Genomic DNA, 25,363 nt, shown 5'->3' with positions numbered 1-25,363 from the left:
TCTGCCTTCTCAAAGCCTCCTGGTGCTTTCCATGCCCACTCCTCAGGGCAGCAGGCACTCAAGGCTGTGTTATATCAGGGCCTCCACTCATCCGACCAGGCTATGTCCAAACAAACTCTACTCCATCAAACTATTCCCAAGCCCCAAAATGTGCCAGGCTTCTGTGCATGCTGGAGTGTTCTTCCAGCTCTCTTCCATCTAATCTGCCCTCCACATGTAGTTCAAATGCTGTGTCCTCTGTGAAGTCTGCAAGCCCCATCTCAGAATTCATTACTCACTGCCTTGTGATCTACCAGCGCTCAGGGTCCAGCCCTGCTTCAGCTTGGTCTACACTGCATTGTGGTAACTTGTGTGCATTCTGTGTCCTCTCTATACTGAATATCTTGGCGAAAACAGGTTGTATCTGATATTTGCATTTTGTTTCAACTTGGCATTTAATAGATCCTCATTTGATCAGTTTGTAGGATGAATATAGTCTAAGGCAATCCTATCTGGACTAAAATTAAGCAAATGAATGGTTGAAACCAAGTAATATATTCTGGTAGGGACTTAACAATTACAAAAAATATGGATGAAGTGAAGAGTTATAGAGAAATAGAGGAAAAACTACGGAAAGAAGGTTCAGGGAACATAATTTCAGTTATTTAGTGAGACCGAAAAAATACTATTGAACTTTTCTTCTTTTACCGAAAACATACTTCCTGGTTCTTAATGTTTCTAGTTCTCTAAAACTGATCAACTCTATCACGTTTCCTCAAAGTTCTGTTATTTCTCCTGTCACTTCAAAACTAGTGCTGACTTCCCAGGGGGTCACCAGGCTTAGGTTCCCTTTTAGCAGGTTTAACCAACTCTCTCCACCCTCAACAACCTGTTTCTTTCATTGACTCACTTCTCTAAAAGACAGCGGTCACCATCAACTTTCTGGATACTATTCTCAGTTTCAACCATCATGACCGACCTATATTTTGTCAGATTTTAATTCTCTAGCTCTGCCTCCACAGGTATTTCTATATCAATGACCCAATGCCGCTTCAAATTTTAAATAAATATTGTATCTTTTTGCCTAATCTATCAACTTTTCCTGATGTTCCCATTCGGAAGCCTCTACTAATGTTCTGATCGAATAACCTTGCAATCTCAGTATTATCTTTGCTTTCTCTCCGAGAGGGATCAGAGGCGCTTTGGGCCTCACAACCTCTGCATGGATAAGAGAGGCCTATTGTTCCACTCTTTTTTTTTTTTTTTTTTTTTTGATACCATGCTTGCATTTCCCATCTTTCTATCATTTCCAAATTCGATGTGCAACTTCCTCACCTGGTTATCTCACTCGTGGCCTGCAGAGTCACACCCTATCGAGCCCCTGGCCCTTCAGCTCTCCTCTCCAATCTTTCCTGAGCAGGTGCTATCTGATCTCCTCATCTCTGGTTTCACCCCAGCTAGGATTCTCCAACTTACCAGGCACATGACGGCTCACGCCCGCCTCTAAGCCTCCACACGTGCCTTTCCTTCTGGCTGGAAGGTCCTCTCTCCTGCTCTGTTCTGCTAAGCCTCCTTATTCTCTGCCTCTTTAAGATCTACTCCTCAACGTGGCCCACCTCAAATATTTTTTCCAGCATCCTCTCCAGGTTATATATTGCATCTCTCTAGCTCTGCTAGTTCATATGCCTGCTAATTTTTCACTCTTCAGTTGAATTTGTATTTATGATGCCAATTGGCCAGACAACCATGGTCTCTATCTGCGTATCTTCTCCTGCCTTTAAACCATCCATTCTGTGTACCCACCGGGCATTGCTGTCTGCTGGGGGAAAAAAAATGAACTAAAATTGCAGCAGGAGAGATTAAACTGAAGGACCAGAAAGTAGATGGGAACTTTCTATTTCAGGAGAATACCACGGGTTTCCATCTGTTTTAGGTGGTTTCCTTGGATGATGATGATTCAGGCACAGAGACAACGTCCCAACTGTGAGGATGAATAATCACACTTGGTTTTCTGTCATCTTTTTGCTCTTTCTCTGACCTTTTCTTATCAGGTTCAGGCTCTCTCCCCTGCTGTATCGCCCACCTTCTCCCTCCTTTCTCAGGAAACCCCACTTAGGTTCCTGACCAGTTCTAGAGAGCAGGCTGGACAACACCTCATAGAAGCACCTGCCTGTAACTTTCTCCATTTTCTATCCCCCAGGGAGAGAATGAACTTGCCACCCTGGGCATCACCGTCCTCTTTTCCATCCTCAAGAGCTGTTCCTCAGGAAGGGGTTTTAGGGACGTGTTGCACCATCTGGAGACCTAAACATCTCTGCTCCCCTTCTGCAGGCACACGTCAAAGATCTCTACTTAGAGAGGGTCCCACCGTTTTTTCCCCACGGACCAGAAGCAGATGCTGAAAGACTGTCACTCAGTTGAAGAGGTTTATTATTAAATCCCTTAAAGAATGACAGTGGCACTTGTTTTGGGGCAGAAGAAGCACCATTGCTCTCTCCCTCTCTTTTTTTTTTGTCGGGATGGGTGGGAAGGGGGCTGTTGGAGAGGTTTTAGCTCCTCCGCTCCATTATCAGGCAGATATAAAACCCTTTTGCGCGTCCGGACCATCCTCCCATCTGCTTTCTCCTCGGCCTCTTCCCCCAAGCAGAAGATGGAACCAAGTAGTCTTGGAACCCGGGGTAGGGGAAGGCAGCTCAATGATTTCCTTTAGGCTCCCATTTCCCAGCCTCCAGCTGTGGCTCAGGTCACCCAGCTGCTACAGTTCCGGGATGGTTCGATTAAAACTATGCATTCGCGGGAATCTGGGCCCTCGTCTTCTTACCCCCAGCCTGCTGGCCCCTGAGGCTGGCTGACCTGCGTTCTGGAACTCCGCTCCTCCCCACCCTCTGCCAATCCGCGTCTCTGCGCCTCTGAGGCTGCTGCAGCCCTGCCTGCCCACCGACTCGCCTCGCTTTTCTCCCCCTCCCTCCGTAACCGACTTGAGGCAGCTTTCGCCGCCACGCCGCGCGCCCCGGAGGAGCTGGAGAGCCCGCGGCCGCGGCAGGCTTGATTCCGGGCCAACAAACTTCTCCGGGACCCTGCAGTGCCCGCCTCCTCCCCGCGGCCGCGGCGGGTCTGGCGGCGGCAGGGCACGGCGGGGACCCCGGCGCTCGGCCCGGCCTCGCGGCGCCGGCTGCGGGGCGATCAGGGCGCAGGGCCGGGCGCGCCGGGGCGAGCGGGGCCGGGGAGGCCGAGTCCCGGGACCCCCGCCGGCGCCGCACCCCCGGGAGCCGCGCTCGGAGAAGCAGCCTCGGGTCAGAACGGGTAGGGGAGGAGGCGCCGCAACCCCGCGTCTCCCAATTTATGTCCCGTAACTGTCTGCTCGCTTCTAGACAGAGACCAAAAAATAAGCTCTAACGGCCTGAGTGGGTTTGTTTTGCGCATTCCACCCCGGAGACCTTTGTTTCCTCTGTGTTCGGTGCCTGTTCTCACCGCATCAGCAGGGGTCCTGGTTCTGCGCTACAGACACACAGAGCCGGCAGAACCACCTAGAACTAAAGTATACAGCCCGCAGCCTGCGTTATGGGAACACAGGAACACGACCTACGGTCTACGCAGCGTGCTCCAGTGGCCGGACCGCGCCAAACGTTGCCGGTCCCAGGGTTCAGCTACCTATGGGAATGCGCAATTGCAGGTGTGCGTTATTTATCCGCCCAAACCCACCTACGAGGGTAGCGCCGTTTTCAGATTTTCTGGGAAAGCGGATGCACGCGAAGGAGCCCGAACGCGAGCGGCGACCCGGAGCCGCGCGCGTGCGAGGGAGCGGGCGACGGGCAGGGTCGCGGCGCCGCGCACTTACCTTGACCGCGCGCGGGGCCCTCGGAGGCGCAGCGGAGACCGCGCGCGGCTGCAGCACCGCGAGCACTGAGCGCCCTGCGAGTGGGGACGGGGGACGCCTCGCTGCCCTTATTAGTCTCTCCCCGTGTGACCCTCCCCCTCGGCGAGGACCGAGGACTCCGCCAACTCAGGCCCAGGTTTTCCTGCATTACAGCCACGCCGCCCTACACCCGGGAGTTGTGCCTTTCGGGTTTCTGTTTTATTCGCTGGTTCCCACATAGAAGGACGGGTGGATGCAAAGGCTTCAGAGTTTCTCACTCCTGATTACGAAGTGTCATCAAAGTATTGCATGCGGCGAGCACGCACAGGTAGAGAATTGGCTTTTTAACAGTTGAGCTACAGAAGGGCATCGCTTACGTTTCGGTTTGTGCTTTTCCGTCAGTTTAGATGAATTTGGTCAGCAGAGCCCGCCAGCCTTTAATCAGGCTCATGTGCACAGGCTTGCGTGACACGGTTTTGTCTCAGAGTACACAAAACTATTTTGTGATTTTAAATATTATATCTTTCTATGGATTGGTACTGCAGATCCTGGGTTTTGAACGCTTTGGGATCCCTTAGAACCTGTGAAGGTGACATTTTTCTGCAGATCAGTGTGTGGGGACGTGTGTGTAGAGAAAGTATATATAGACGGTATGTATGTATACTTGTAGATATATATATATATATATATATATATATATATATATATTTGAAAGAAAAGTAGAACCATTATAGAATTCAGAAAAGTAAGTCAGGCATTAGAAAACAGATAACTTGGTTTAACGTTCAGTATTGCCACAGTTGGCGAAATTGGGTAAATTATAATATTGATCCATACTGGTGGAAATCATTAAGCTTAAAAGTTATCTTAAACCGTAGCAATAGGCTTCACAAACGTCTGGGCTCACAGATCAGGAAATAAAATCAGGCTGGCAAAAAATTTTAAATGTTAAAACAAATTGTTAGAAGACAGCTCATTTCCACTTCACTGAAGTGAAACTGTGAAAGAGTCGACTGGTAGTTTTTAAACCTGTCTTTCATCCTGATCAAAATCCCTGTGGTTTTAGAGTCTTGCATCCATAGTGATGCAAACCGTGTTTACAGGTCAGGACTTAAAACTTCCTGATGTGTTTTCTTCTCCTGTGATTTTCATCACTGGTTTTTGGTTGACTGTGGAAAGAGGCCAAGGAGGATGTTACATGAGTCACGCTGCTCAGATGGCCATCGAAAACCAGGGTTCCCATACCTGCATCAGACTTGTGGTGACCTTTCCCTACTTTTTAAAATAGTATTGCCCCTCTTTGAATATTTTTTCCTCTCAAAGCAATTGTACTTTACCTTTTAATTGAAATGAAAGCATCCAGGTTTTATTTCTCCCATAGACAATTAACTTTACATTGACATTTAATTAGTACCATTTAAAATAAGCCTTTAAAACTACCTAACAGGAAGCCTGAAATTTTGCTTCTAATTTGTGCTTTAATACAAGTAAATCGTCTTCATGTTAGCATTATTTTCATAAATATTTTAATAATTTCATAATCTTTAAGAGGTTTTGGAACCAGCCAAACACTGTAATATTTTTGTTTCTCCTGAATTGCTCATTTTCCTACTCAAAGTATTGAACTAGATAAGAGTTTGGAAGAAAGTGAAAAATAAAGAAATACAATTAAAAATTATTATCTACTGCTTCCTTTGTCCCTAGATACGCCAGTATCTCCAGATCAGTAAATCCTCCTGTGTTTTGCTTTCAGGAAAGCGTTTGAATGTGGGCTGGCTTCATGATCACGAACTATCAGATCCCTGCGATTTGGTCCTTTATCCAATTCCTTTCACTGAATTTTAAAGTGACTTCAAGTAGAGAGATCTCCTAACCAAGCACATTTTATTTATCTAACCCCAGTACTGTTATAAACTATGCATTTTCCCACTTGCTTCTGAAGCTACTGCTGGTGAAGGAACGTCTGAAAATTACAGGGGAATGTGACAGGACTTTGAATTCTGGCAAACAGCTCGGAGGGCTTCTAACGCCCAGTTTAGCTGTACGCATGTGTGACAAAAAAAAAAAATTTAAGATTTCAAAAACAAACAGTTTTCAACATTTATGGCCCATGGGAGACATGCTTAACCAGTATTTTTTATGCCTTAAGAGGGCTAAATTCCATTTGAAATGCATTTTTAAAAAAATGTTCCATATTTTTAATGCCCCACCTACATAATTTAAACATTTAAATTAACACTGAACCATATTTTGATAATTGCCCCATAATAAATTTAAAGAATGCGTGTTTTCTAAGCCTTACTTCTCAATCGCTTCTGTTTTAACATGGCAATTTCTTTTTCCTTTTCTTCGTTTTTGTGTACTTCTGTACTCCCAGCCATGTTGCTTTACTTTTTCCCTTTTGTAATTTCTTTCACTTCCCCCCCCCCTTCATAGTTTCCATTTTCCAAGAAGAAAGAATTTCAGCATTGCCCCCAGCTAACTTCTTAGTTAACAAGCCATAAGAGTGCTCATTCTTTATTGAATGGAGGGGGTACAGGCATACATGACTCCTATACAGACCCCATGGAAATTCTTCAATACATCCATAGAGGAGGAACAGACGTCACTGTCAGCTGTAATTACCAACTCTGACTTGTCATCGAGAGCACGTACTTCCCTTTCTATTCCTTTTTAGGCTGGTCCTGTGTCTCGTATTCGTATCATACAAGTAAGGGTAAAAAGAAAGTAGTCCTATTAGTTCAAAATGTTTAGTAATCGGCGAAAGTAAGTTAGGGCACTTTAAATTTTTAAATGCTATTTTTACCATTGTTTCAAAAAATAATTGTCCTCATAGAGAAAATAATATTCCACTGGTGGTTGCTATGTTTGCTTCCGTTCCTGGAAGACGTCTAGCTCCTGACATTGACTCAGCTTAGAAATGAGAGGAAGAGGTGATCATGGATCTGACTTTCACTTAGGTTATTAGACCCTTTTCCTAGGGATTGGTGACGCTGAAAGGAAATATGTTAAAAGACAAACGCCTGACTGGAGAAAATGTTTATTACTACACACCCAGCTCTCAAAAATCATTTTCTAAAAAAGGAGAGAGATATGTATCCCAATTAAAAAAAAATAAGCAAAAATGTAAAGAGGCAATTCACAAAGGAAATACAAATGGTCAGTGAACACATGAAAAAATATTCAACTAAATTACTATGCAAAGAAATGCAGATTGATAAAGGGGTGATTTTTCCTCCACCCATTTTGACATGATTAATATTCTCGACATCAAAAGAAGGGGCACCAAATAGTTGCCCTTTCTAAAGGGCAAATTGGCCAAGTGTATTAAACACTATAAAAAAATGCATGTTGAATCACTAATCATTAGAGAAATGCGAATCAAAATCACGAGGTATCACCTCACACCAGTCAGAATGGCCATCATTAAAAAATCTACAAACAATAAATGCTAGAGAGGGTGTGGAGAAAAGGGAAGCCTCTTGCACTGTTGGTGGGAATGTAAATTGATACAGCCACATGGAGAACAGTACAGAGGTTCCTTAAAAAACTAAAGACAGAACTACTATACGACCCAGCAATCCCACTACTGGGCATATACCCTGAGAAAACCATAATTAAAAAAGAGTCATGTACCACAATGTTCATTGCAGCTATATTTACAATAGCCAGGACATGGAAGTAACCTAAGTGTCCATCAACAGATGAATGGATAAAGAAGATGTGGCACATATATACAATGGAATATTACTCAGCCATAAAAAGAAACGAAACTGAGTTATTTGTAGTGAGGTGGTTGGACCTAGAGACTGTCATACAGAGTGAAGTAAGTCAGAAAGAGAAAAATAAATACCGTATGCTAACACGTATATATGGAATCTAAAAAAAAAAAAAAAAATGGTTCTTAAGAACCTAGGGGCAGGACAGGAATAAAGACACAGACGTAGAGAATGGACTTGAGGACAGGGGGAGGGGGAAGGGTAAGCTGGGACTAAGTGAGAGAATGGCATGGACTTATATATACTACCAAATGTAAAATAGACAGCTAGTGGGAAGCAGCTGCATAGCACAGGGAGATCAGCTTGGTGCTTTGTGTCCACCTAGAGGGGTGGGATAAGGAGGGTGGGATGGAGACGCAAGAGGGAGGGGATGTGGGGATATATGTATATGTATAACTGATTCACTTTGTTATAAAGCAGAAACTAACACACCATTGTAAAGCAATTATACTCCAATAAAGATATTAAAAAAAACACAAAAAACAAAAAAACCCAAAAAAACAAAACAAAACAAAAAAATGCATGTTGAGTCTGCTTCATAAACTCCTCTGAAACAGTAGCTGTGGTTACTTCTGAGTTAGGATATGGGAGATTCTGATTTCTTCCTTTTGCTTGTCTGTAATATATAAATTTTCTACAGTGAACATGTATTGCTGTTGTAATAAAAAGTATAACAAACATGAGCAAGTGTGGTGTTTTATATACCGCCAACAAGTTAACAAAGCAGTGGGTTTAAGAGAACTGAGAAATTGGCCTTTCAGGTACCCCTTTCAATGATTACCAGCAGGAATCTTCCAGATAAAAATTAGGATGCAACTTAAAACATTTGAACTTAGCCTAGCAATTTCACTAGGAAGCAAATACTAATTAAACTGTTTATTCATTCAATATGAATTTTTGAACGCTTCTTAATCTAAACACTGTAGGGTATACAAAGATAGGTTAGACATGGGCCCCACCTCCTGCGGTTTAACATTTGGTAAGAAAGAGATGTATATGTGTATAATGACGATCTGAAATAAAAATACAGAATGTAATAAGCAAAGTAGATATAAAATACTGGGGGAGTTCAAAAGAGGGGGAAACTGTATTCATACGTGAAAGCATCAGGATCAAAAGATTTCAGTGAACAAACTTCAGTTGACCCTTGAACAGCACGGCTTGGAACTGTGTAGATCCAATTGTACGTGGATTTTTTTCCACTAAATACGTACTACAGTACTACAAAATCCCATAGTTGGTGAATCCATGGTTGCAGAACCACAGAGAGCTGACTGTAAAGTTATACTCTGACTTTCCACAGCTTAGAGGTTCAGCGCCCCTAAGTCCCTCACACCCCAACACACACATGGTTCAAGGGTCCATTTTTTGTCATCTCAATAAATATATTTACAAATCATCAGAGCATCCTAGTGGGCACTTTCACTAAATAATTACATGTGAAATGATGAGTTTACTATTTCTGTAATAAAGATTTTTTGAAAGACTCAACAGGGAACAAGCTCACTTCTCCCCTTATTCAGACAAGGAAAGTGAATTTTCTTGTTTCCTACTGGACTAAATCCTTTCCCTGGAATCCGAGGCCCTAAACCATGTAACCTCCACCTCCTCACCTCAGTTCCCTTAAATGCACATGATGCCATAACCAGGTTAATGACCTGTGACCACGGAATGAACAGCCAATGCTTTCTCACACTCTCTTGTTGTAGCCACCAACTGAAATGCCAGGTGGGTCTTGAAATCCTGCTTATTTGAGGTGTTTTCTATCACACAGTTCCTTCCCTGGCCTCTTCCCACCTAACAGACCCTCCCTGCCTCTGTACAGTGGAGCGCAATTTGCACTTTTTAATGACAGTCTACTTGACACGTTGTTTCACACACATTTCTGTATTTGGCCCTGACTTGATTGTAAACTCCTTGAGGGCTGGAACTGTGTCTTATCCTTTTTTAAGAATACCCAGAGCATCTAAGACAAATTATTTTTCCTTAGTATAATCTTCAAGTATTTGTTGAAATGAGGCCATGGGGGGTTAAGTAACTAAGGACATACAATTTTCTAATGACATCATATAGACTGAATCTCAGAGTTGGTACGGAAAAACGGTAGGTCTGTTTGGTATTTATGTCTAAGGGAATTAAATTACCATATTGCCAAAATAATCACAGGATAACTTGTTCTCATCTGTAAAAGACCCCAGCACAGAGGCTCTGAGGACAGCAACACATCAAGACAACAGATTCTTATTAGTTGAAAATGTCCTCATCCTATGTCCTCTTCACTCTTTTTCCAAACCTAAGGGAAATTTTCATTATTGAAAATGAGAACACAACTCTGTTTAATCTCTTATTATTCGTAGAACAAGAATCTCTAATTATTCTCTAATTAAACTTCGTACTAACTCCTGATTGTTTTTAAAGAACCAATCTTATATACATCTAAAAAAATAAAAATTCAGTGCTGGAACATCATAAATGATAGGTTGCCTAGAACATTATGTCAGATTTATGTCTATAAAATTGTGATTCTTTTCATTGTAACCTCTTTCTAGAATGTTTATTTTCAATTTAGAATTTATTTAACTTATGATTCTCATGGAATCACTTAAAAAAATCACCATGTGGGCTTCCCTGGTGGCGCAGTGGTTAAGAATCTGCCTGCCAATACAGGGGACACGGGTTCGATCCCTGGTCCGGGAAGATCCCACATGCCGTGGAGCAGCTAAGCCCGCGCGCCACAACTACTGAGCCCGTGCGCCACAACTACTGAGCCCGTGCGCCTAGAGCCCATGCTCCGAAACAAGAGAAGCCACTGCAATGAGAAGCCCACACAGCGCAACGAAGAGTAGCCCCCACTCACCACAGCTAGAGAAAGCCCGCGCACAGCAACAAAGACCCAATGCAGCCAAAAATAAAATAAATTAGAAAAAAAAAATCACCATGTGTGGGACTTCCCTGGTGGTCTAGTGGGTAAAACTCCACGCTCCCAATGCAGGGGGCCCGGGTTCAATCCCTGATCAGGGAACTAGATCCCGCATGCATGACGCAACTAAGAGTTCGCATGCCGCAACTAGGAAGTCCGCATGCTGCAACTAAGAATCCCGCATGCCTCAGTGAAGATCCTGTGAGCCACAATTAAGACCCAGCACAGCGAAAATTAATTAATTAATTAATTTAAAAAATCATCATGTGCTAGGAACGGTACTAAGTACTTTACATGTTTTATCTTTTTAAAATCATTCAACAACCCTATTGCCCTATTTTTACAGCTTAGGACTAAGGCTCTGAACCAATCCCTGACAGAGCCAGTATTTGCACCCAAATACTGTCTGATTCCACAGCCCAGGCTCTCAGCCACTCTGCTCTGGCAACTTTTCTTCTGCAAACACCTGTTTGCAGCCCTACATCACCCAATAGACAGGATAAAGGGGAACTCAAGACAAAGCAGGGTCCTCAAAGGTACATGGTGACAACATAATCCCCTTACAAGACAATGTGAAATAAACCTACAAGTCTCTGCTGTAAGACTGGAATCAATTTTAATTAAGAGAAAACCATGAACTAAATTGGTTGGTCTTAAAACTACTTTATTTATTCAGATGCTGTGTTGCAACACGCTTTAGTCTATGCTGACTTAAAAAGAAATTCCAAGATAGTGAACCAGGCAAAGTAATAGTCAACGAAGACAAGGTAAGATGAATTTGACTAGATTCTGTTTCCTATCAAAGGTGACAGATTTACCTGCTTTTCTGATACTCAAGGACATTCTTGCTGTCAAATTATTTTACCATAAACCCATTTTTATCCATCTTTTTTTTTTTAACATCTTTGCTGGAGTATAATTTTTATCCATCTTAAATGTAAACTCTTATGTTTATAAAGCCCCTTTCAAGTAATTATGAGAAGTCACAAAACATAGCTAGTGAAGGAAATAATGATAGTTCATAAATCTACACTTATTTTTAAGCACGTCAGGTGTTAACCAAACTCTACAGAATATTTTTTTTCTTTTCCTATAGAGAAGAGTTCTTTATTTTTATAAAAGCCTCACAATAATTTTTAACGTTTTGATAGTCATATTAAAACCCACTCTCTTGTATCTAAAGACTTGCTTGCATGGGCTGCCGGACAGATGCTCTGTGCTGATCCTCTCCCTCACCGAGGTCACTGCTCAGCTGGTTCTGCTGTGGTGCTACCACCCAGTTTTGGCCCCAGCCTGGGGATGCTCGTTCCGTCAGGAGACAGGGACTATCTGAAGCCAAGGAAGGGTCTGTTTTCTCCATCAAGGTCAGTCTCATGTCAGTGGTTTCTGTCAGAATGGCAATCTCACGGTAGGTGACACAAATGGTCACGGGCGGCATTCAGCTTCTTTACTCCACGTATCTTTAGCTATCATAACGGATCCCAAAACTCAGTAGCTGGAAGCATAACCAATTTTTATTGCTCACGGGTCTGCTGATTGAAATTCATTTGTCTGGGCTCGGTGTGACTGCTCTCAGCTGGGCTCTCCCCTGTGTCTGTCGTCAGCCGGCGGGTCGGAGGAAGATTGGCTGGTGGTAGGTGTTTCAGCTGGGACAGGTCATCTCTCCTCTATGTGCACCCTCCAACAGGCTGGCCTGATCCAGGAGGTCACAGGGGTTCGGGACCCAGTGGAAGCTGCAAGGCCTCTTGAGCTTAAACCCAGAACTGGCCTCCATCACTTCTACCATATTCTATTGGCCAAAGCAAGTCACAAAGCCAGATAAGAGTCAAGGTTCCATCCCTTGATGGGAGAAGCTTCCAAGTCACATTTCCAAGAACAACAACATAAGAGGGTGAAGCACGTGAGTCACCGGTAGTTTTCCGTGGTTAGGAGGATGCACAAAGGGCATCTTCACTCACTCAGCCCCACCAGGGCAACATCCCACATCCTCCCCTGGATCTTTGTTGCCTCTAGAACTGCCGCTAACCAGCTACCCGTGCAGCTCTGCAGACCCTGTCCCTCACTCAGCCAACCCAGCCCCTCTCACTTGGGATCTTCTTCAGAAAGTCTCACCACACCTCCAGGGAGATCGACCCAGCACCCCCAAAAATTGAGGGGGAACAATCTGGTAGCTCTTTGCTCTCTTTTTTGCAGAGGAAGCCCTCTTTCTTCTGTAGCTCCCATGGCTTTGCTGGTGACACACTGTCAAGCCAGGTGAGCCTTCTTCAAACTGAGAAGGACCTGGGAAGCTAAGGGACCAGGGCCTTTCTCCTTTTGCACCTGGCCTTGGGAATTTGGCATCTTTTTTTTTTTTTTAACTGTTTGCTCTCTCTATAATAATGTGGAGGTGATGTGATAAAAAAAATTATTAGGCGAGAGTGCAAAAGACAACTATAGGTGGGATAGCCCTAGAAAGCATCTCTAAGGGGTGATATTAGAGCTGAGACGTGAATGCCAGCTCCGCAAAGATCAGAGACAAGAGAAGCCAGTGCAGAGGCTCTGGGTGGGCAGAGCTGGGCCTGTTCATGAACTTAAAAAGACCTTCTTGCCTGGAACGGGTGGCAAAAGAGGGTGTGGTCAGAGATGCTGGGGTCCAGGGTCAAGTCCTGCAGGACCTCTTAGGCCCCAGTGAAAAGAGTGTGAGCATGGGAATGATATGAACTGATTTTTGTTTTGCAAAGACCACTCTGGCTTCCCCGTGGAGAATGGGAGAGTAGAAATGAAGACACCAGTTCCGAGGCTGTGGTATCCAGGCAAAGGATGACAGTGGCTATGATGAGGGTGGTGGTTGTAAAAGGAAAGAAGTAAACAAATTCAAGGCACGTTTTAGAGGTGAACTTGACAAGACTTGCTGAAGGGCTGGATGTAGGGACTGAGGTAAACAGAGAAACAGAGAACAAGCCTGTATGTCAGGAACACAAGAGACCTTAAACATCGCTTGGACCAATCATGTTTCTATATTCATTTTAATCAATACAATTAAATGCAAAGTTGCTTTGTTTTCAGAAGCTCATCCTTTAGGCAAAAGGGGGAAAGGGAGAACTACATAATAAGTGACAGACAAGCCCTGTGTGTTGCAGTTTGTGTTTGAGTGCGGAGAAGGGGCATAAGCCCTCCTAAGCGATCCCCTGTCACATTGCTGGGGAGAAGGGGGCCAGGGGCGGGAGGAGGTGACCGAGAATCACGTGAGCGTCTCCAAGATTCAACAGATTGAAACAGCAAGTTCTGCACATGAAGCCAGATTTTCCCCACAGAAGGTAACACATTAGCAGCTGTTTTGGTCCTTGGACCTGGACGGGAGTTGCTCTAGACCTGGATGACTCCTGTCCAACCACCTTGGAGAAATTGAGGGAAAAAGGAGAGAAAGAGGCAGTGGGGAAGAAGAGGGGGTGCCGGAGAGAGAGAGAGCCCAGAAACAGACTGCTTTCTTTTCATGAACCCTGATTATCATTGTGCAGCAGAGACACTTGCAGACATGCAGAAGTGAAAGGGAAAATTAAACACTGTATTTTATGGACTTGGTGAAATAAATCAAACTTAAAAATTCTGTGTTGAGCTAGTGTTTAGGTTTCCTTGCATAAGACTTGGCAGAACACTATTTTAATAATCCAGTGATTTAAATCTTGACTCTGGTTTTTTAGCTATGTAAATGGCCACGTGCACTCACATAATTCCCTAATAAAGCAGGGAAGTTAAGTATGTGAGTGGCTGAGGGCAGGCTACTGCTCAACACAGCACCCTTGGTCATCTTAGAAGGACAGGAACCCCTACCATGTCATGTTGTGGTCAGTGGGAAAAAATAGTAGGACGCGATTTCCTAACATTTCCTCCTTTATTTAATGATCCTTCAATATTTTGGAGGATTTATTTTGGGGAAAAAAAAGGAAATAATAACCCTGTTATGAAAAACTGGTATTCATGTAATTTTTTTTTTAATATTGGAGTCCCATTAGGTTCATATGAGCAAGATCGAATATAAAGTAAAAATTATTCATATTTTAATATAATTTATATATGCACATGAAAACATAATTTTGAAATTATTGACAAACAGCAAGATGTATTCTTTAAATGATCAAAAGTAAATCAATTCTTAGGCTTTTCTGTTCATCTTAATGAATCTCTTCAAGGGTATGGTCTGCAAAGAAGACTCTGGATAGATACTGCCTATGACAAGGAATCTTTTCACTTTACACAGATGGGTTTGAATAGGATGACCAGATCATTTCTTTCCAAGCAGGCACATTTTCAAGAGTGAAAGGAGGCTCTATGACTATTATAACAGGACAATGGGTATAAATGCCTGTGAGACAGCCCCATATTTAGCGCATACAGTAAACAAGCAAAGTGTCGATAGAAGGACAGGACTTTACATATAGATCCTTTATATTTAGGATTAATTTCTAGGAATCAGACTGGGACCGATGTAACTATGGCCCAGTGAAAGCCCCGATCACTGCTGCAACACTGTAAGCTTTCCTAAGAGCAGTGTTAATTGGCCACCTTATCTTCAGGGCCTGAGGCGCCCTCAGTGCCTGAGCTGTGTGTCTTCTCGTTCTAAAATAACTCTCAGGATGTTTGTAGGAGTTAATGTGCTTCTCTAAGCACCTTTAACCAGAGCATGACTTGTGCTGTGTTCTAAGCAAAACTGAGTCTCCTGTTTCAACATCTGTTTGTTACATATTTAAGGTAAGATTATAGCTCCTAGTACTGTTGTCCAATTTCTTCGTGGTTTTATATTGGTCCCCATATAAGTGAATTAATTAGTATCACAGGTATCTTTTTATAAATAAAATAGTAAACTTCAATCCTATAATATGTAGCCTCATGCTGTGTAAACATAATGGAATTTTAAAATGAATACGTGTGTATGTGTGTGTGTGTGTGTGTGTGCGCGTGTGTGTGAGCTTCAGAGAATGTTGAAAGCATTGTTGGGCCTTAGGAGTCCTCGTGAAGATAGATTAAATAATGGATGCATGACCTAGAGAGATCAAGTGCTATATAACACTAAGGAGAACACATGCCCAAACTGACTCCTTATAAAAAGGGACATTTGTAAGTTGCAGCTGGCTTCCGTTAATACCTTGGTAATTTACAAGGTTGGAGCATTTGGCTTTGTGTTTTATTTGAAGATGCAAGAGAAAATAGAATCTTTCTTCATCAAATAATCAAGAGATTCTGAAGACCTAGAGCTTTATACACTGTAGGATAATACATAATATATATATATATATATATATAAACACACACATATATATATTCTAATAAGTATATTTTTTAATACAAAAAATATTTATTGAGCCCCTCACACTGTTTTTACTTCTTGGGAAACAACCATTAACAAGACAGATAAGATTCCATGTTCCTTACATGAATTGTGATGGAAAAGTTAATTGAGATGGAGATACCTCCAAATATTTCCATCAATACTTCTGGTTTAACCAGTTGCAGATATGTTTAAGGATTCTTCTAGATGAGATGATATGAATGCATAGCAATTTTTCATGTGCCAATGCTATGTTCTAACTGCAAGATTAGACTTAATTTCTCTGAATAATTATCTCCTAATGGCTTAGCTGCATTGAAAACCTTCTGAAAATTCTTCACAAAATATTGTGTATTCAATATTCATTGATTCAACAAATACTTATAGAGTGCTACCATGTCTGAGGCACTGTCGAGATACAAGTGAACAAAATGAATTCTCTTCTCTCACAGGATTTATATCCCAAGGGAAGTGATGGATAGTTACTTCAGAAATTAGTGACTAATACATGTCAGATGGTGACACATGGGATGGAAGAAAATAAAGCTAGGAAGGAGATATTGCCAGGGTGGGTGATGAGGGTAAGGCAGAGCCTGTGTTACTCTTTTATAAAGATAGGTCAGAGGCCTCACTGGAATGGTAACATTTGAACAGAAACCTGAAAGAAGGAAGGGAGTGAATTATGGAGACACAGCGGGTAGACTGGAGACATTCAGGCAGAAGGAAAAGTTCGTGCAAGAGTCCTGAGTTAGGAATGTGCTTAATGTATTCAAGAAAACCACAATTGCCAGAGATGCTGAGGACGAGGAGGGAGATGGGGGCTGGGGTCTGAGAGCTGAGCTGCCTCTAATTGCTGCGTGTAACCAACCTAGACAGGAGACGCTGGCAATAGAAAGGTGCTCATTGGGCGAACAGTGGACACGTTAGAAGCAACTGCTCATCTCTCCTTCAGTCTGTTTATCCTATTAAATTCTTTCTAGGCTTTTCCTTTCTCATCCTTGTGATAAAAAATATGTCAGCTTCAGGGCTACGGGCATAAAATGAGATTTCTGAAATAACTTTGCTCTCCTGAGGGCATTTTTTTGGCAAACAATACAGCATGCACTCACTGAAGTGTCATTCAAAAAATAATTTATGAAAAATAATGCAAGAACATTTATTCCCAATTCTGGAAATCAATGGTCTGTTAAGTTACTAGACAAATGAAAGATTTTCTGGCCCATCTTCTGTATGTGTAGCTGTGTATATGTAATATGTATATTTGTATTTTTAAAAATCTATTTCTAGTACATGAAGAACCTAGCCCTAACTCAAATTGTATAAAATCTTTAAACACTCTCATTGGCAGGTGGGTTATGGATTGGTGGGGAAGATATTGGATACTTTCTTACAAGTTTAGGAAAAGTATCAATACCAAAGAAGAGGAAAAAAATAAAACCTCCAGAAGCAAGGAATAGTTCTCTCTTTTAGGTATGTTAATATATATCTTCATCTATCTATCTATGTGTATATAACTAGGTTCATGTATTTTTAATTGCCTATGAAAAGACATTTCTTCTGTCCTTATGCTTTTTATGTCCTTATGATGCTTGGGCATCATAGTGTAATGATTAAAGGCTTTGGGGTCAGACATACCTGAGTCTGGATTCCATCTTTGCCACGTTCAGGTAGGGAACATAATCTCACTCTAAATGCCTGCCTCACAGAGAAACTGTACGTGTTATCTGACATAATATGTATGGAACATTCAGAACAGTATCTAACATGCAGGAATTGCTCAGTTGAGTGTAGGGATTCTCACTTCTTAACTCCTCCCTCTTCTTTCGGTTCCTATGTTCAGTCAGTCACCATTTTTCACCCTTCAAGAGAAAGGCTGAGTTTTATCACTTTATCTGTATTTCTTTTTTTTTTTTTAATTTTTTAAAAAAATTTATTGAAGTATACTTGACTTACAATGTTGTGTTCATTTCTGCTGTACAGCAAAGTGACTCAGTGAACATATATAATTCTTTTTCATATTCTTTTCCATTATGGTTTATCACAGGATACTGAATATAGTCCCCTGTGCTATACAGTAGGACTTTGTTGTTTATCCATCCTATATATAAGAGTTTGCATCTGCTAATCCCAACCTCCCAATCCATCCCTCCCCCACCCCCCTCCCCCTTGGCAACCACAAGTCTGTTCTCTATGTCTGTGAGTCTGTTTCTGTTTCATAGATAGGTTCACTTGTGTCATACTTTAGATTCCACATGTAAGTCCTTTGTCTGTATTTCTAATACAATTAACTCAATCACTCATTTAATCATCCAACCAATACTTATTGAGTGCTCCAGGCACTGTACTGGGAAACAAAGAGAGCACTGAAAAAGACAGAGAATTGTCATAAGACTTTCAGTCTAAATAGTACTGCCTTGAGTACTAAATTCAGATCAAATATCCCCTCAGTATCTAGCACAGTGCCAAACATGAGAGCATTCCAAAATAACCCTAGACTTACTCTTGCAGAATTAGAGAAGTACCTAGAGATAATCCTGTATAAACCCCTTACTTTTAAATAAAAGTTTGTGGCTAAGCACAGCTTAATATTGTAAGGTGACGCTTCAAGGAGTATGAACAAAGTAGTTTTGTTTATCACATTAACAGCCTCTTTATTTAGTAGATGAGAAACAGTGACATTAGGACTTCATATTTTCAATGCTAGAAACGTTTTTAGAATCAGAGGTGGGACTGGCAGACACTGTTAAACACATGAACTTTAAATTAACTATGAATAACATGGCCAAGAAATTAAATGAAAAGATGGAGAATTTTTAACAAAAACTTAATTTAATGAAAAAGAATCAAGTGGAAATTCTAGCTGTTAAAACACACACACAATAATTTAAGTAAATAAATGGGTTTAACAGTAAATTGGACACAGTAGAAGAAAAGGTTGGTGAAACTGGAACAAAAGTCAGTAGAAATAACTAGCTGGAAGTATGAAGACCAATGAGTAGAAAATAGCCAGAAGATCATCTGGACAAAGTGAAATATCTACATGTGTGTAATTAGAGTCCCTGAAGGAGAGGATGTAGACAATAGGTTGACAGTACATTTGAAGAGATAATGGTCAATATTTTCCCCAAGATTGATGAAAGACATGAAGCTACAAATTCAAGAAGTGCTATAAATCTAAATGGGATAAATGCAAAGAAAACAACATCTATGAACATAATACTAAAGCTGCAGAAAATTAGTAGCATTTGGAGAAAAAAAGAGACATTTTCAAAGGAGCAGCATAAGATTTACAGCTTAATTCTCAAAAGAAATAATGCAAGACAGAGGCAATGAAATGAAGCCTTTAAAGTATTAAAAAGAAATAACTGCCAATCTAAAATTTCAGACCCCAAAATTATCTTTAAAGCAAAGAGAAAATAAAAGCATATCCAGATAACAAAAGTAAGCTATTTCATCACCAACACATCCTAAAAGAAAACACTAAATGTATTTTTTCAGACAAAAGTAAAATAATTCTAAATGTCAGCACAAAATTTCAAGAAAAAAGGGAAATCAAAGGAAAGGATAAACAAATGGATAAAGCTAAACAGATTTTGACTGACAAAACCAAATGTAATGAATTTTTGAATTTAAATTGTATGTACAATTATATATATATTTATCATGGAAATAAATGCTTGATTAATCTGAAGAAGGCAAGAATAAAGGACATAAGGTTTAGAAAGAAAAAGTAGAACTCTCATTTTTCATAGATAATGTGTCGAATAATAGAAAATTAAAAAGGGGCTTCCCTGGTGGCTCAGTGGTTGAGAGTCTGCCTGCCAATGCAGGGGACGCGGGTTCGCACCCTGGTCTGGGAGGATCCCATATGCCATGGAGCAACTGGGCCCGTGAGCCACAACTACTGAGCCTGCGTGTCTGGAGCCTGTGCCCCGCAACAAGAGAGGCTGCGACGGTGAAAGGCCCGCGCACCGCGATGAAGAGTGGCCCCGCTTGCTGCAACTAGAGAAAGCCCTCGCGCAGAAACGAAGACCCAACACAGCCAAAAATAAATAAATAAATAAAATGCTGGCTTAACTCCTAGAGAGTTTCATTATATATTAAAAAAAAAGAATTTTAATACTACTAGAATTAGTAAGAGAATTCAACAATGTTATAGATCAGTATATAAATATTATCTATATTTCTTTACTAGCAATGTTTAATTAGAAAATGAAATTTTCTTTTTTAAAAAAACATTTACAACAGCAATAAAAACAAAATAAAATGAATAATTTTAATAAGGTTGTGTGACTTCTACACAGAAAAGTATAAAATGTTATAGAGGTCATTTTAAATAACTAAATAAGTGGATGCATTTACTATGTTTGTGATTTGGTAAATTTGCTATTGTAAAGTTACCAGTTTCCCACAGATTAATCCATTTCAATGCTATACCAATCAAAATATCAGAAGTTATTTTTAAAGTATGTATCAATCAACAAGTAGATTCCAAAATTTTTCAATTTATTTTCAATAAATAATGCAAAGGTGCATGTCCTACATGACACCATATTTTTAAAAAAACTCAATTCCAACTGGATTACTGATGTAAAAGTAAACATAAAAGCACAACTTTAAAATATAATATAGCAAAGTATACTCACTGATGATAAAAAAAATTTTTAAATAGAACCCAAAAAATATGCTAATCATAAAATGAGTGAATTTGCTTTATATTTAATGTACCTTCTCATTAAAAATTTTTTCTCTCAAATTAGTTTCTCTATATTTTTTACTACACAGTGCTTTGCACAAAATATATATTGTTGAAAATCTTGTTCAGTGTTGATTATTTAATCTTATGCTTTTGTTTAGTGACTCTTTTTTCTATAACTTTTCCATAACTTATGAAATATTTTAAGCATGTAAAAACTTCTAAAATGCATTATTTATATTCTTTTTTATAAGCTCCCCTGCTGGATAGTAATGCTCCATTTCCATATCATAATGGCAACAATATTTTGAAAGAAATCTGAAACTAACTATCTTTTTACGTTCATTATCTATAAACTGTAGATCACAGAATTTTAGAGTTTGAAAGACTGGAATAAAGGGATTGCATTGGATAATGTCTGCAGTGAAGAAAACTAGAGTCCAGAGATGTTCAAATCCATCAGCAACACAATTACTGTCACAGCCAAGAGAGTAGGCAGGGTTTTTCTCACCCAGAATGATGCTTTCTTTCTTTATACATTTTAGCCATTAATAAAAATTCCTAACTACATAGTGGGTATTTGGAAAACAGAAAAATAATGCCTGAGACTCCTACTATTCTGACGTAAGCATATTTTAGATATATACTTGTTATTAGATATAATAATAACATACCTAAAATCTTTAAGTGGATTTTATTCTTTAAGCATGAAGACAAACATTTTGTTTTGGTTCTAATAACCTGTATTCACAATGCCTGCATAATATTCAGATGATTATGATTAGATGTAGTTAATCATTCTCCCACTTTGGAATGTTTAGGTGGTTTCATCTTTTTTAGGGCTAAAAACCATGATGAACATGTTTATGAATCTAGAGTTTTCTACATTTGAGGTTATGTATTTTCTTAGGTTATTGGTTCCCAAATTTCAACCTTCTTATGGCTCTTGATATATACTGCAAAATTACAAAAAAGCTTACAAAATCACCAGCAATATATAACATGCTGTTTCAGTAGTGAGAAAGGGTCCTTTTTTTATTTATACAAATCATTTATATGATTTGTCTTCACTGAAAATAAACATTTTCCACATATTTCTTTTTGTTTTTCCTTTTTTGTAAATTTTCTGTCCCTATCATTTTCCTTTGTAAATATGTACTTTAGTGTTTTTTGTGCCCCATGTATTACCTACCTATTGATCAATTGATCAATCGATCAATCTATCTTCTATAAATAGGATATTAATTCTGTATCTGTTATATTTGCTAAAAATTTTTTCTACTTTCCTTTTTAACCTCTACTACTATTTCCATTACAAAATAATCGAGTTATTTAAAAAATTATAAGCTTTCCTAAATCTACCGAGAAGAAAGGGTAACTAATCACTCGGATGGCTAGTAGATTTTCCTTCTTTTTCTTACTTTAGACAATGATCTGAAGGTGTTTTTGAGTGCTCCTTTTCATTATGAAGGTATCATTCTTCAATTGGGTCATAGTAGGGTTTATGAGGCTCAAGTTTAGCCTTCTATGGCTTTAACATCACACAGAGTTCCCAGGCAAATGTCCATGGGGATATTAACTGGTCCTAAAGCTAATTCCTTTTTTTGTGCATCAGGATTGCAAATTTATATATTCCACAATTTGGATGTGCATATAAATGTAACTCCATTTCTCTGCAACTGATCTAATCTTCATGACCCTACCTACTCACTCACTAGGAAGAAGGATTGAAATACCAAATTTATCCCCATCTGACTCAAATATTAGGGCATCCAATGATCTGGACAGATTATTAGCATAATCCTAAAGTAACCCTGCAACAATGCCTCATTCTGCATCCCCTGTTTCTCTTCAAGGTGGCATTTGGATGTGTAGGAGGGAAGTGTAAATCACTGCATGGCATTGGGGGAGGGGGAGGACCAGCCTCATGCTGGTCCTGTGATATGCACTAACTGGCCAACCACGAACATTTGATTGTCATTTATTGATTGTGATAGTAAAAACTTTTTTAAAACCGGCACGACAAGGACACCTAAGAAAACAGACGCTGGCTATAAACAACAAGTACAGTCATACTACGCATGCTGGATGAATCACAGCTCTGCACCTGCTGTGTCTGATGCTAATAAACCCCTGTCTATCCCCTCTCAGCTCAGTCAGGATCCTTTGGCTTCTTCCAGCTGACTAGGTCTCTCCAGTCTGGTACTAGAGATCGCTGTCCTGCCTTTGACTCCCCAGTTCCCCGCACAGCCCTGGACAAAGGGGCAGGCTTCCACTACATCCTAAACTCTTCCTTCCAGAGAAGGCCTCTCCCTCCCTCTATCTCTTTGCTTGGAACTATAAAGGTGACCTTCATGTTGGGAGAGAAAACCAGCTTACCAATAAGGAAAAATCTCAGGAATTTGTTTTAAAAATAGGTTATACTTGTATCATATGCAATGACAAAATAAGAAAAGGGTTTTATAGAAATACTACAATAATAGAGCTTAAGGTATGCTTTAAAAAAAATGGATTAAGGTACTTCAAATCCTTGCTTCCTTCACGTTGACCCAAAGCGAGAGATAATTCCTTGTAAGCTTGCTTCCAAATGCTCTATCTGTCCTTCATTCTGATACCATAAAAATCAAGATGAACCCACATTCTTACTGCTAGTCATTTCAAACTCAAATCAAGTATCATATTAGGAAAAGACAATGAGTCAGCAGAAGTCATCAAGCAGTAAGTGGACCAAAATGCCCTACATTTGAGAGTAAGATAGACATTTATTGTTTTTTTCCCATTTAGCATCTTTCTTCGGTAATATTGTATGGTTTTCCTCCTAGGAGCCACCTCTTGCTCATGGACAGTCTATGTGGCTTGGCTGGAACTGACAGCTTTGTGACCTCCCTGGACACAATGAGAGTATTTCTCCTCCCTTGCTTCAAGGATGTGTGCATAGTCCAAGTCACCCCAGGATACCTAGAGCTCGACTTTTATTGGAACTATTGAGGAGAGAACTCTAGTTCTAACAGTGAACCTAGAGCTTCTGGAGGCCAGCTTATGTCGATGACTTGCTTGAAGATTATAACCAACACAACGCAAATGATAGCTGGGAAATGAGTGGGAGATCTCTTGAGCATCTGAATTTAGCAGTCCCCAAAGCAGAACCTAACCCGCAAGTTTTCCATGATGTTAGTCAATGAATTCCCTTTTCTGTTTTAGTCGATTTGAATTTAAATTTATATTACTCATAAACAAACAAACAAAAAAACCTGCTGAATAATGTAGAACTGCAATGCTTCTACTTTATACCACACCATTGCCAAGAATTTATCTGCCTCTCTTATAGTTTAAGTTCTTTCCAGAGGACTAAATTTAGATTTACAAGGAAATATTTTATATGCCGTTGCTCCATGTAAGAGAAATAGAGTTTCTGTTTACTGTCTCTCAAGAGATATCATTGTAATTTGGTAAAGAATAGTGCCTTGCAAACTGTGCATGTATAACAATTAAAAACAAACAAAGAAAAAAGCAAGCAGTAACAATTTGACCAGAAATTACATATTAACCTCTTCCAGCCATGTCATTTCAAGTGCCAAAAGACAATTCCTTTGCTACTTCAAATGTAAATGAAAGTCTAGGGAGAGAAATTCCAACATTACCAGGAATAATTAACTACAATATTTTAAATATGATGGTAAAATGTAAATTATATCTAAAATATGTGATAGCAGACTGATGGATGACTTGAAAGCCTTTAGTAATATTTTGCTGACAAATTATTTTAAATATTATTCTAGGGCATTTTTGTATATTCCTAGAAGACTATGGATCAAACTTATCAACTTTTAACAGCAGAAACAACTTTTAACTGTTATAAAAATGGCCTTTGTCTATATTAGAGTTTCTACAGATTCTGCAAAAATCAAGATTTTCATTTTCAATAATACCATCATAAAGACATGTGGGTCCTCCAGATCATAGACATAACTACGAGTAAAATGTTAGGGTTCTGGAGTATCTCAGAAATCATTATATTTATCTTAAAAATAGACCATGCTTTCTACCTTTGGGGTTTGTTTTTTGTCAGAGTGGGTTGGGGAGATAGTGTATCATTACCAAAAATTTTTTCACATTCACCATGTAATTGTAACATGTACATTATGTATTGAACCACATACACTCTGCTTTGAAAATTAGATATGCTTGACCTTTTCAAAGTCTGCTTTGTGCAAAACAATTCTGAGTAGTCTCATTAGGAACAAAAAAGAGAAATTTTCATAGCTCCTTATTGCTATTTATATTACTGAAATTAACCAAAGAAATCAAAGTTTTAATAAAATGGAGACTGAGTATGCTATCATCAAAATTTTAATATGAGAAAGCTAGTAGCTTTATAAAAATAAACCAAGTTTGAAACTCAGTCTTTTATTATTTCAAGAACTATATATATAAACTTGGACTAAACACTGAATGTCTGAATTCATTAAGAAAGAAACACACTGCTTTCTTTTTACTCCATGTAATTCAGTTGGCAATTTATGATCAACAATAGCCTTGTATCTTTCTTTAATAAAAATTAACTGTCAGAGTTGGAACTTTCTTTTCATGAATAATTGACATAAACCACTTTGTGACTTACAAGTTATATTCTATTGATGCAGCACAATTAATACTACCTCAAATTTTAAGCTTTCTTTAAAAGGAAAACATTTAGAAGACACAATAAAATATAGCATTTTTATTTGTATGGGTTTTTTTTGTGTGTGTGTTTTAAACACTATGCTGAAACTTTTAATAAAAATAAATCTACCCGATTGGTTTATATCCAAGTCAAAATGTTAAATGA

At 39.7% G+C, this 25,363-nt stretch overlaps 1 protein-coding gene across 3 annotated transcripts in view; it reads right to left on the bottom strand.

Moving 5' to 3' along the window:
* The window catches only part of COL19A1 (collagen type XIX alpha 1 chain), a 374,472-nt gene extending 370,221 nt beyond the window's left edge, over nucleotides 1-4,251 (bottom strand). Inside the window, exon 1 of one of the 3 annotated variants that reach the window (XM_082405049.1) lies at nucleotides 3,818-4,251. The gene's annotated coding sequence lies outside the window, so the exon portion shown is untranslated. The remainder of the gene's footprint in view (nucleotides 1-3,817) is intronic. The other 2 variants (XM_082405048.1, XM_082405047.1) reach the window with 2 other exon arrangements.
* Nucleotides 4,252-25,363: the final 21,112 nt, after the last annotated feature.

This window comes from Balaenoptera borealis, assembly GCF_965194805.1.
Source record: "Balaenoptera borealis genome assembly, chromosome: 9".
NCBI lineage: Eukaryota > Metazoa > Chordata > Mammalia > Artiodactyla > Balaenopteridae > Balaenoptera > Balaenoptera borealis.
Note: the sequence above shows the minus strand (reverse complement) of the source record. Positions and strands in the feature narration are given on the sequence as shown.